Raw genomic sequence first — 10,374 nt, forward strand, 5'->3', positions numbered from 1 at the left:
CACAGCTAAGAAAGTTCCTTTTTTACTTGTGTCAACTAGATGGTACTCGCAATGGTCGCTACATGAAGGATTGTTGCATCCTACTAGTAAGGCTTACATCGTATAAATCTATCGCGAAATGTTAACTTTATGATTTTTAACAATAGATTTGACTTTCCTTAACGGCAATGACAAAAGTTAGATTGACCAAGTAACAGAAGCTTGTAAAAAAAAACTATAAGGACTATAACATTTATATGTACAGTAATCAATGTTAACGTCACTGTATATAACTCAATAATATAAATGCAGTAACAAACGAGTTGTTTTTTTATAAATGCAGTAACAAATGAATTTTTTTTATAAATGCAGTAACAAACAATATATTGTTATAAATACAGTAACAAATGAGTTTAAAAAAAAATAAATGCAGTAACAAATGTTAACTTTTAGGAATTTAACTGCAGTAAAATATTAACTTGACTGTTTATAGTTGCATTAACAATGGTTAACTTTACCATATATAACTGCAGTAACAAATGTTAACTGGACTGTATTTAGCTCTACAGTAACACTTGCTAACTTGACTGTCTTTAACTCTGCTGTAACACTTGTTAACTTGACTGTATTTAACTCTAGAAACAATTGCAAACCAGACAACCGCTGCTAACAGAGTAGTACCCTGTATATTCATGTACAGTTCCAGAGAGAGAGAAAGAGAGAGACAAAAATTTGGCAACTTGCTAGGATGCTAATTTTAGAATGAAATGACTTTAGAAACATCAACAGGTAAACTCGGTCAAACAGGATAGGTGGGGGTGGGGGAGGTAGAGGTGGGTTTTATTCTTTACAGCTGATGTTCATCAATTTAGATTGATTGCTAGAAAGAGGATAAGAGCAAAAAGAAAAGAGAGACTTGGAGAGAAGAAGAAAGAGAGGAAAGAGAAGAAAGAAGAAGAAGAGAGAAAAGTTAATTCAAATTTATAAAAGCACATTCTTTATTATTCTTTTATATTTTCACAGAACAGACGTTAGACTCAACCAGCCAAAGGGGAAGAATATTTATTAAATAAGCAAGATTACATAAAAAGGCTAGCGGCTACCTACACCAGCAAAATGCATTGGTTCTTGTGTTATTGTTTATCAGTGTTCCTTTAATACTCAACTCCAGAAGCATTTAGAAAAAAAAAAAAATTTTAAACTAGATTTCTTCTTCAGATGCACTACTTTTTTTTTATAAGGGAAACATTCTGTAGTTGGCCGTAAAGTCTATCATGCATATTGCATGATTTTTTAGCTGGCAAGCAAGAGCTCTTGTCCACTTCATGGCAAATAGAGATTGTGGCTCAGAGATGTAGGCTAAAACAAAGACACACTGGACAAGAAGTATACATTTGCAATGTGGGATTTTGGGATAGTGTTTAGGTCTATGTACTTAGAGGCTTATGTTTCCAGCAGGGATGTTAGTAAACTTAGGTTTGGACCCTTTGGAACACTAGGTCATTGATTGAAAGACTGAGACTGATACAAACAGAAAGAAAGGAAGAAGCAAACAAACAAAGAGAAAAATGGAAGAGAAGTGAAAACGAGAGTGAGAGAGAGAGGAAGAGGGAAAGAGAGAGAAAATGATAAATAGGAAAAAAGAAGAGAGAGAAAGTGATAGAGAGAACGCAAGAAGAGAGAGAAAGTGATAGAGAGAAAGAAAGAAGAGAAAGTGAGACAAAAAATAGAGACTGAGAAAGTGGGAGAGAAAGAGGAGAGAAAGAGAGAGCGGGATGGCGAGAGAGAGAGAGAGAGAGATAGAGAGAAAAGAGCAAGAGCAACGATTAAGGGGGAGAAAGAGAGAGAAAAGGAGAGAAACCCTAACCTATGAACTACAAATTGTTAGGACTGCAAAAACTAAAGCAATATTTCTATTGACATCACATAACCGTCAATTCGAATAGATTTATCAAAGACTGGAAAAAAAAGATGTATTCATTCCAGTTTTCATGATTCACAAGATAACACGCTTAATTAGACAAACAACCATTTGAAATTAGGATAAAGTAAGATTTGGTGTTCCCTAAAGTGGAAACCATTTTGGAAAATTTCCAAAAACATTTGATTCCACTACAAATTAACAGAATTAATTTTGGTTTGAAAATGTTTTGCGAGCTCTCAAGATCTATGTTCTTTGTCATCTGAAAGTTCTCAAGATCTATGTTCTGTGTGGTCTGAAAGTTCTAAAGATCTATGCTCTCTATTGTCTGAAAGTTCTCAAGATCTATGTTCTGTATGATCTGAAAGTTCTCAAGATCTATGTTCTGTGTGGTCTGAAAGTTCTAAAGATCTGTGCTCTCTATTGTCTGAAAGTTCTCAAGATCTATGTTCTGTATGATCTGAAAGTTCTCAAGATCTATGTTCTGTGTGGTCTGAAAGTTCTCAAGATCTGCGCTCTCTATTGTCTGAAAGTTCTCAAGATCTATGTTCTGTGTGGTCTGAAAGTTCTCAAGATCTGTGTTCTGTGGGGTCTGAAAGTTCTCAAGATCTGTTTTCTCTATGATATGAAAGTTCTCAAGATCTATGTTCTTTATGGTCTGAAAGTTCGTTCTCAAGATCTAGAATTCGTATATCAAATGTATTATATATGCTCTATACTTTGTAGACTTCACAAGCTTAATTCTCTGTGTATGTTCTGCTATCAAACATTAGTTGTTTTTTTTTCAATCACAATTAGTGTCAAATCGTTTCATTAATTTTTTTTTAGACTTTATTCTCATAAGGATTTCAAGGATTAAACGACAAAGGCTGGCCAATGTACATGAAAGTGGAGCAGAAACGAATTCCGGGACGATGTCATGGTCGTTATAAAATATTGCTTCAGCGGACAACAAATTCAACGTAATAGACGCATACTTGATTAGGGTCCAGGGGTCAGCCAATAGTCAGATCGATACAGAGCATCCAGAACGGTGACGCTTCAGTAGCGGCCGCAGTCTTAACCATGTATCTTCTGAGACTTATTCAATAGGACTTATGGATAGAGACACACAGAGATACATTGGTAACTATCCATTCCATTTCTGTTACCTTCGCAATTTTTTGTTCACTCTTCAAGGCTTAGTCTCTCACTTTCTTACTCTCTCCCTCTCAATGTACCACTCTCTTTCTCGTTTACACCCTCTCACGCTTTCTTTTCGACTCTTTCACACTCTCTCACTTTCTGTCTCACTCTTCCACTTTCTGTCTCTCTTTCTCTTTCACTCTCTCGTTCTTTCACGAACTCCAACTCTTTTCCTGTTTTTCACTTTCTTAAACATATTTTTCTCTTTCTTTATCCCACTCTTTCTCTCTTTCACCCTCTCTTTCTCTCTCTTTCACCCTCTCTTTCTCTTTCTTTCACCCTCTCTTTCTTTCTCCCTCTCTTTCTCTCTCATTCACCCTCTCTTTCTCTCTCTCTTTCTTTCACCCTCTTTTTCTCTCTCTTTCACCCTTTCTCCTTTAATTCTCTCTGTCTCTCCCATAGCCCCACGCTCTCACTCTTTTACTTTCAAACTTTATCATACTCTTTTTCCACTTTCTCTCTCATTCGCTAGCTCTGTCACATTCACCACCTCACCTCACCTATCCCTTAGTCTGTTGGACCGTTGGGGCACCACACAAGATTTGTCAACCGTCTTTTTCTATTCCTCTGTCTTTTGCCTTGGATAGAACATATTTCAAAAGGCATGCCAGTCCATTTTCTTATGTTATCTTCCCATCGCTTTCTATGTCCGCCTCTTCTTCTTTTTCCTGGAACTGTTCCCTGAAGGAAGGTCTTTGCAAGCCTCTAAGACCTTGTAATATGTCCATAAAGTTTTAGTTTCCATTTGTTTACAATAGTTAGCAGGTCATCATGAGGTCCAATCGCTCTAGTAACCATGCCCTGTCTCTAATTTCTTCGTTCGTAACTCTGTCACGCTCTCTTATTCTTTTTTAACTCACACACGCACTCTCTTAGTCTCTCTCTCTCTTAGTCTCTCTCTTTCTCTTCACTTAGTTTTTCTCCCAAGTTTTATTTGTTTATTTCCAGAACCTCTGCACTTCCTCCCTATTAGATGTTCAACATGTTGTAGACAGCAAGAAGAACTGTGAGTGAAACCAGTCATTAGAACTTCTTTCACGTGAAGCCAAACCAGCATTTCAAAGGTCTAAAAGGAGTCCACTTTGTTGACATGTACACTTCAGACATTTTGCAATGACATGGAACAAGGAAGTAACTCTAGGTTGAATCAAGTCTAAACTATTTATAGCAACAGCTTTCCGGTAAATTAGCGCTTGTATTTTTTAAAAATAACACGACGGACCAGTTGGAACCTCAAATTAAATGCATTTATTTTTACTTAGTAATTATCGCTTACAGTAGATAGTGAATTAGCTTCCATAGAGCTAGGTGATGTTAAGGTTGTTAGTTTGGTCTACGTGAAGTCCATTGCAAGCCAAAACGTGTGCGGCTATTACTTAGAATTAATTTTCCAACGAACCAAGTCTTAGGATAAACTGGCTGTCGCAGGACATAAAAATAGGTAAAGATTAAAGAATTGTTCGTAATCTTTTGTCTGTAGCGTTGATTTGAGAGTCATTAAGAGTCTATGAAATGACATTCTAGTGTTATTCCATTAGTAATGTAATAATAATAATAATAGTAATAATAATAAAAATATTAATAATAATATTCTTAATTATCCGTGAGGAAATTTAAATAGTACCAGAACATTGTATATACAAGAATTTATGATCCTAACTAAATCGTATATTGGGATTGTGACTTGTTATGTTTGATATATCCAACAGCTACTCTTGAAGGATAAAGACACTATGAGGTGGGTCTCCACGAAGTAGCTCATCTTATTATGAAGACATTGAGGAGAGAATAACACTTGTGTGTCAGCAATTATTGTAATACTTTCTTCAAAAAATAATCTTATCTTATATGATACAGACGTTACTTCAAAAAAAGAAGATGATTACGTCCTACGCGTCATGCATTTAGTCATGCATATTAACCAATGACCTAAATTCTGCCAAGTCACTGGTTTTCCTGGCTAGCTCAGGCAACCCATTCCATGCTCTAATAGCGCTAGGGAAGAAGGAGCTTTTGTACAAATTTGTCCTAGCATATCGAACGAGGAATGTGCCTTTATCTTTGTGTCTTTCTGCAGGGAAATAATTTAGGCTATAACATAGAAAGAAAAGAGACGAAGGAAAAGATAGAAAATAATAAAGAATAAAAATGTAAGCGAGAAGGGGGGGGGGCGTAGAGAGAGACACACACACACATACAGAGAAAACAGCGATAAGAATAACACAACAATAAAAACAACAACAACAACAACAACATCAACAACGTAATTACTTTTGGAAACAAAGATGTTCAGCTGAAGTAGTCTTGTGAAAGATATTGTCAGAGATGTTCACATCAATAAACACGTCGGTAAAAACCAACAGACTTTTTTATGTATAGAAAATCTTGTGAGAGAATGAGTAGATCCTAATGTTTATATTTCTGACTCGCTACATATGATGACACTACAAGGAGCCATGAAAAGTTTATTTTCCTGTCATTCATCATTAAACGAAACCCAACATACAAGAGCTCGGTAATAGATATGTTTTGGGACCTAAATAGATGACCTTCTTTCTACAGAGGGTTCCAAACACAAAGTAAGTAAAGCCACTTTGTTTTGTCTATTTCGAAACTGATCGAGAGAGGTCAATATTGACCAATTTAAGGTCATGGTAAAAATACTCTAAAATGTACCCCTCCTGTTTAAAAGCCTTGACACCTCAGCGGACAAAAAGACAAACCCACACTCAAGACGTCTAGTTAAATGCAGTACTTAGACAATGTCTACTGAAGTGATATCTAAAACAATGATTTGTGAAGTGAAATAGCTAAGACAATGGTTAGTGGAATGATAGCTAAGACAGCGGTTAGTGAAGAGAGATGTGTCGGCCTAAGACATTGAATGATTGATTAAAGAAAAATGTGTGGCAGTGGCTACTAAAAAGAAATAATTCAAGACTAAAATATAAGATAGTCTTGAATGAGATGTATTATGTAAGGAAGTATTGGCTGAGATATTATAAGATACTTGACTGAGATGTATTATGTAAGATATTGACCGAAATGTATTATATAAGATAGCCATGACAGATGTATTATGTAAGACAGTCATTACTGAAATATATAATTTAAGTTAGCAATGACCAAGATGTATTATGTAAGTTAGCAATGACCAAGATGTATTATGTAAGTTAGCAATGACCAAGATGTATTATGTAAGTTAGCAATGACCAAGATGTATTATGTAAGTTAGCAATGACTGAGATGTATTATGTAAGTTAGCAATGACTGAGATGTATTATGTAAGTTAGCAATGACCAAGATGTATTATGTAAGTTAGCAATGACTGAGATGTATTATGTAAGTTAGCAATGACTGAGATGTATTATGTAAAATATTGACTGAAATAAAATCTCAGTACAACCTGAGACTCAACATATTGTGTTCACTGGTAACATCGTAAGTTATTGATTTTCAAATCTGGTTAGCAGACGTGGGATCTTAATGACCGATTCATTCTTCTCCTAGTAGCGCGGGAAAGAGGTCAGGTGTATGTGCCCATGGGTCATGTGTGTGCGTGTTTGTGGGCATGTCTTGCTGGTGCAGCATCGGAAGAATATTTCATGCATTTTTCAAATGGCATCAAACATAAGTGACTGAGTTTATCAGAAGTGTACAAGAAGAGAATCGATACCGTAGTTCTTTATCAATACATCACGTGATAGGTAGTTTGCGAATCAATATTAGTTAACAAAATATATTTTAAAAGAATCAATAACCCTTCTAGAGTTGATGCGAGAAATAGAGCGTGAAAAATATAACAGGGAAAAAAGCCTGACCATAGTTCTACAATATACGATCAAATATAATTATGTGCGCCTGAGATAACTCCCGAATGGCAACAGAGCAGACAACTGCTGAATGACGTAGTGTATGGTAGCCGCCAAACAGATTTAATGACCTTCCAGACAAGTCCCCCTTGACTCACGGAGAAACATATGTCAGAGGAAGGAAGGTCCAGCAATGAAGCGCGATTTGGCACACCGCTTAATATTACTCCAGAAGAACCAGATTAACACCCCCACAACCACTTAAAAGAACTCTTACACTCGGTAATATTAGCAATCCGGCGGTCCTGCAGTTTCTGAGCTCTTGAACTGTAACCGGTTCTTCAGGACCTCGAACACGCCGGAAATGAAATGTTGTTCACCTGCTAAGGAGAAAGATCTTCACAATTATATGGAGGAAAAGCTTCTCGGTGATTTCATGTTGTCATCTTGCTAATGAAATGGTAGGCAGACTGCACACAAGTGGAAGAGTGTTGTAAAAGACGTAAAATAAACATTCTCTGTGCATTCAATCTACCATGACTTAAAAAAAAAACTGAAAAATAATATTATAAACATCCTATTTAAATGTACATTATATGGCAGAGAGTAGGACAAACACAATGCGAACTCATGTTTAAATGTTTTTGAAATAAGAAAACAGATTAATGAACCAAGCAGGGAAATAAACAACCTATAAAAACATAGGCTACATTTTCTTAGTGACAAGAATTATTTTGACATAAACCAATTTAAGGCGAAATAATTGTCTATGTTGTATAGTTATGGCTACAATAAGAAGATAGGTGTTGTAAATTAAAATGTCGTCAGGATCTAGATCTGTTAATGTTACATTATGTTAGTAGAAATTATTTTCTAGTAAACAGTTAACTTTAATCAAAGTTTTGAATGAGAAAGTTATCAAACGTATATTAAAGTTTCGTGGTAATAACACCAAATTCTTTAATAAATATTTGATATACATATTTATATATATATATATAAGTGAAATCAACCAAAGCTGATGAACCAAAACTGATGAATCGCCTTGGCATCACTTTTCTTCGTACTGTTTTCCTCTTCTGTATCTCCCTCCAGCGCTCGCGCGCATTCACGTGGGTATATACACACATATGCCAAGTCATGCACACAGAACAATACAATGTAACATGCTGAGAGCAAGCTAGCTGCCAGTGACGTCACGTGATCACAAACACCCTCCTACTAACTGGGAGTTGGGGATGATGGTGGGGGTGGAATGGTGCATTCTCCTTGAGAGCTAGACACATGAAACGTGTCTTATGACTTGCGAATTGGTTTCATTTTTATTTCTGGTAAATATACACATAGCCAATGTAGCTAATTGATATCCATTTTTTCTCCTGCTAAGTCGAATTATGTTCTAAATCTGGTCAATGACATTCTGCATATAAAACACGTACAATATAAAGTGGGCAACTTACCAATGGTTGTTGAATATTAGCACTTTAGTTAATCTCTTACTTTTCCCATTGCTCCAAATGTAACTAGAAACGTGTTAATGAATACACTTAGCAAATCCTTTTTGGTGTCTTTTGTTTTGTTAAATATTTTTTGGCTCCTTTTTCTTGTGGTTTTAACGGTGGAAAAATGTTTCGTTCACGCTCTGTCATTCCTTCCGCCCTCGCTCACTCTTTCGTTCAATATGCCCTCTCTGTATTAGCGGGAAGAGCGGCTTACAGCAGACGATTGATCTGTTGCGATTCTCTCTCCACATTCGCGCGACTGGAGGCTGGCACTCACTTCTGTTTCTTCTCCCTCTTTTTTTTTTTTAACGTTCCTTCCGTCTTGCCATCTCGTCCATTCTCGCTATCTCTCCATGTTCCTCTCGCCAACTTGTTCTAGTCCTTGTATTCAAAGGCTAGAACGGCCCCATTGATTTCATCCTACTAAATATTGTATCCTCCCCCTCACAGTCCCCCCCCCCATCTGCTATGGAAGGAAACTTGAGTGACAACAAATGAAACAGAACACCAAAACATCTTCACATGCCCTCCCTCCTTGGGCAGAGAAAAACTTAGATCTAGCTAGATCTATCTAGTGAAGTATGGCTTAATTTTGCACTTATCAATTTCACCAACAGACGTCAACTGCCGAGGCAGTATGGAACAAAGGGTATTGGTAAATAAAGAAAAGAATTTGCTGTGGGGGATACCTTTGTGGGATATTTTAATTACACCTTAAGCCCGTGCTATAATGAAGTGGGAATCTCTACTGACCAAAGTTCATTTTAGTATTGTAAGAATGCGTTATAAATGAATGAAAAGGATAGCTTTACATATCAAATTAATATTGTCAACTGCAGCTTGTGGACTTGCATAGCAAGAGATGGAATGAACAGAAACCACAATGAACAAGACTAAAGAAGATCTAATGTGGCGTCCTTAGAGACAAGAGAAAAGTCTTCCTTGTTATAATGAAGACCTTTAAAACAAACAACAAAACTTTTAGTATAAATAAGTTGCTAACAAGAATCGGTAACATAATAGAGGCCTAGTAAAGAGCTTCGGATCCCTTCTCTCCCAGTAAGTTTGTTTTTAAGCTAATACCAATTCGTTAATGTAAAAACTACTTGCTTCGTTTTGTAAAACGTGCTGAGTAGAGACTAGATCTGAAATCACGTTTGTTTCGATTGAGTCATAAAATCACTCTTGAACTCATGGTCTGGTCTAGTCTAGTCTAATCATGGTCTATGAAGTGCGATAAGGTTAAAAATATAAAAATGGCAGTGTCATATGAAAATATTAAAAGCTTGAGAACTAACGAAACAATGTTTAAAACTTTGTTATGAGGTTCATTCATCAATCTGTGAATGGGCCTTCAATGTGCTAGCAGCTAATTCATTTCATACTTGTACTTAGCTTAGTTCAGTGATTCCCAAAGTGGTCTATATAGACCCCCATGGGTCTAAGAAGACATCCAAGGGGTCTACGAAAGAGAAAAAATAAATTGAGAGGTCCACAGGGGTCTACGATAATTGATTTTACTTAGGAAGGTCGTGACTTTAATTTTCACATCCCATTAATGTAATTATTTCATAAACTAATACATGATTTCTACCTTAGTTATAAATATTTATCCTGCTCTTCAAACGAAAACTTATAGTTTTTAATTTCAATTCCTATTTAAATAGCTTAATTTGTCTACATGTAACTAATGTTTAACAAAAAGAAATGTAGATTACACAGCGTTGATTTTTTAAAGTTGGGCTTCATTCCTTCCTTGTCAAACGAGCGGTTGTTTAAGAGCCTTTTTTATGACCATATGAAACCAATTACGCTGTAGGATCACTTGAGACGATGCCACCCTGAAATAAAAAGATAAAGGTTTGAAAAACTTTCGATCACTCAAAAATAAGGTTTAGAATAGACCCACAAAATCGGTCTTCAACATCATATAGAGAAGATGTTGGTTTATGATAGTCTTACAAGATCTCTTATA

At 36.0% G+C, this 10,374-nt stretch overlaps 1 protein-coding gene and 1 long non-coding RNA gene across 3 annotated transcripts in view; one reads left to right on the plus strand and one right to left on the minus strand.

Moving 5' to 3' along the window:
• The window catches only part of LOC106060553 (uncharacterized), a 100,703-nt gene extending 91,919 nt beyond the window's left edge, over positions 1-8,784 (minus strand). For both annotated transcript variants that reach the window (XM_056032210.1, XM_056032212.1), the window contains exon 1: positions 8,358-8,784. The gene's annotated coding sequence lies outside the window, so the exon portion shown is untranslated. The remainder of the gene's footprint in view (positions 1-8,357) is intronic.
• LOC129926684 (uncharacterized) lies at positions 2,668-6,577 on the plus strand. Its single transcript, XR_008778386.1, has 3 exons — positions 2,668-3,025; positions 4,034-4,526; positions 4,795-6,577. It is a non-coding gene; the product is annotated as an uncharacterized LOC129926684 (long non-coding RNA).
• Positions 8,785-10,374: the final 1,590 nt, after the last annotated feature.

The sequence above is a fragment of the Biomphalaria glabrata genome, chromosome 6, assembly GCF_947242115.1.
Source record: "Biomphalaria glabrata chromosome 6, xgBioGlab47.1, whole genome shotgun sequence".
Taxonomy (NCBI): domain Eukaryota; kingdom Metazoa; phylum Mollusca; class Gastropoda; family Planorbidae; genus Biomphalaria; species Biomphalaria glabrata.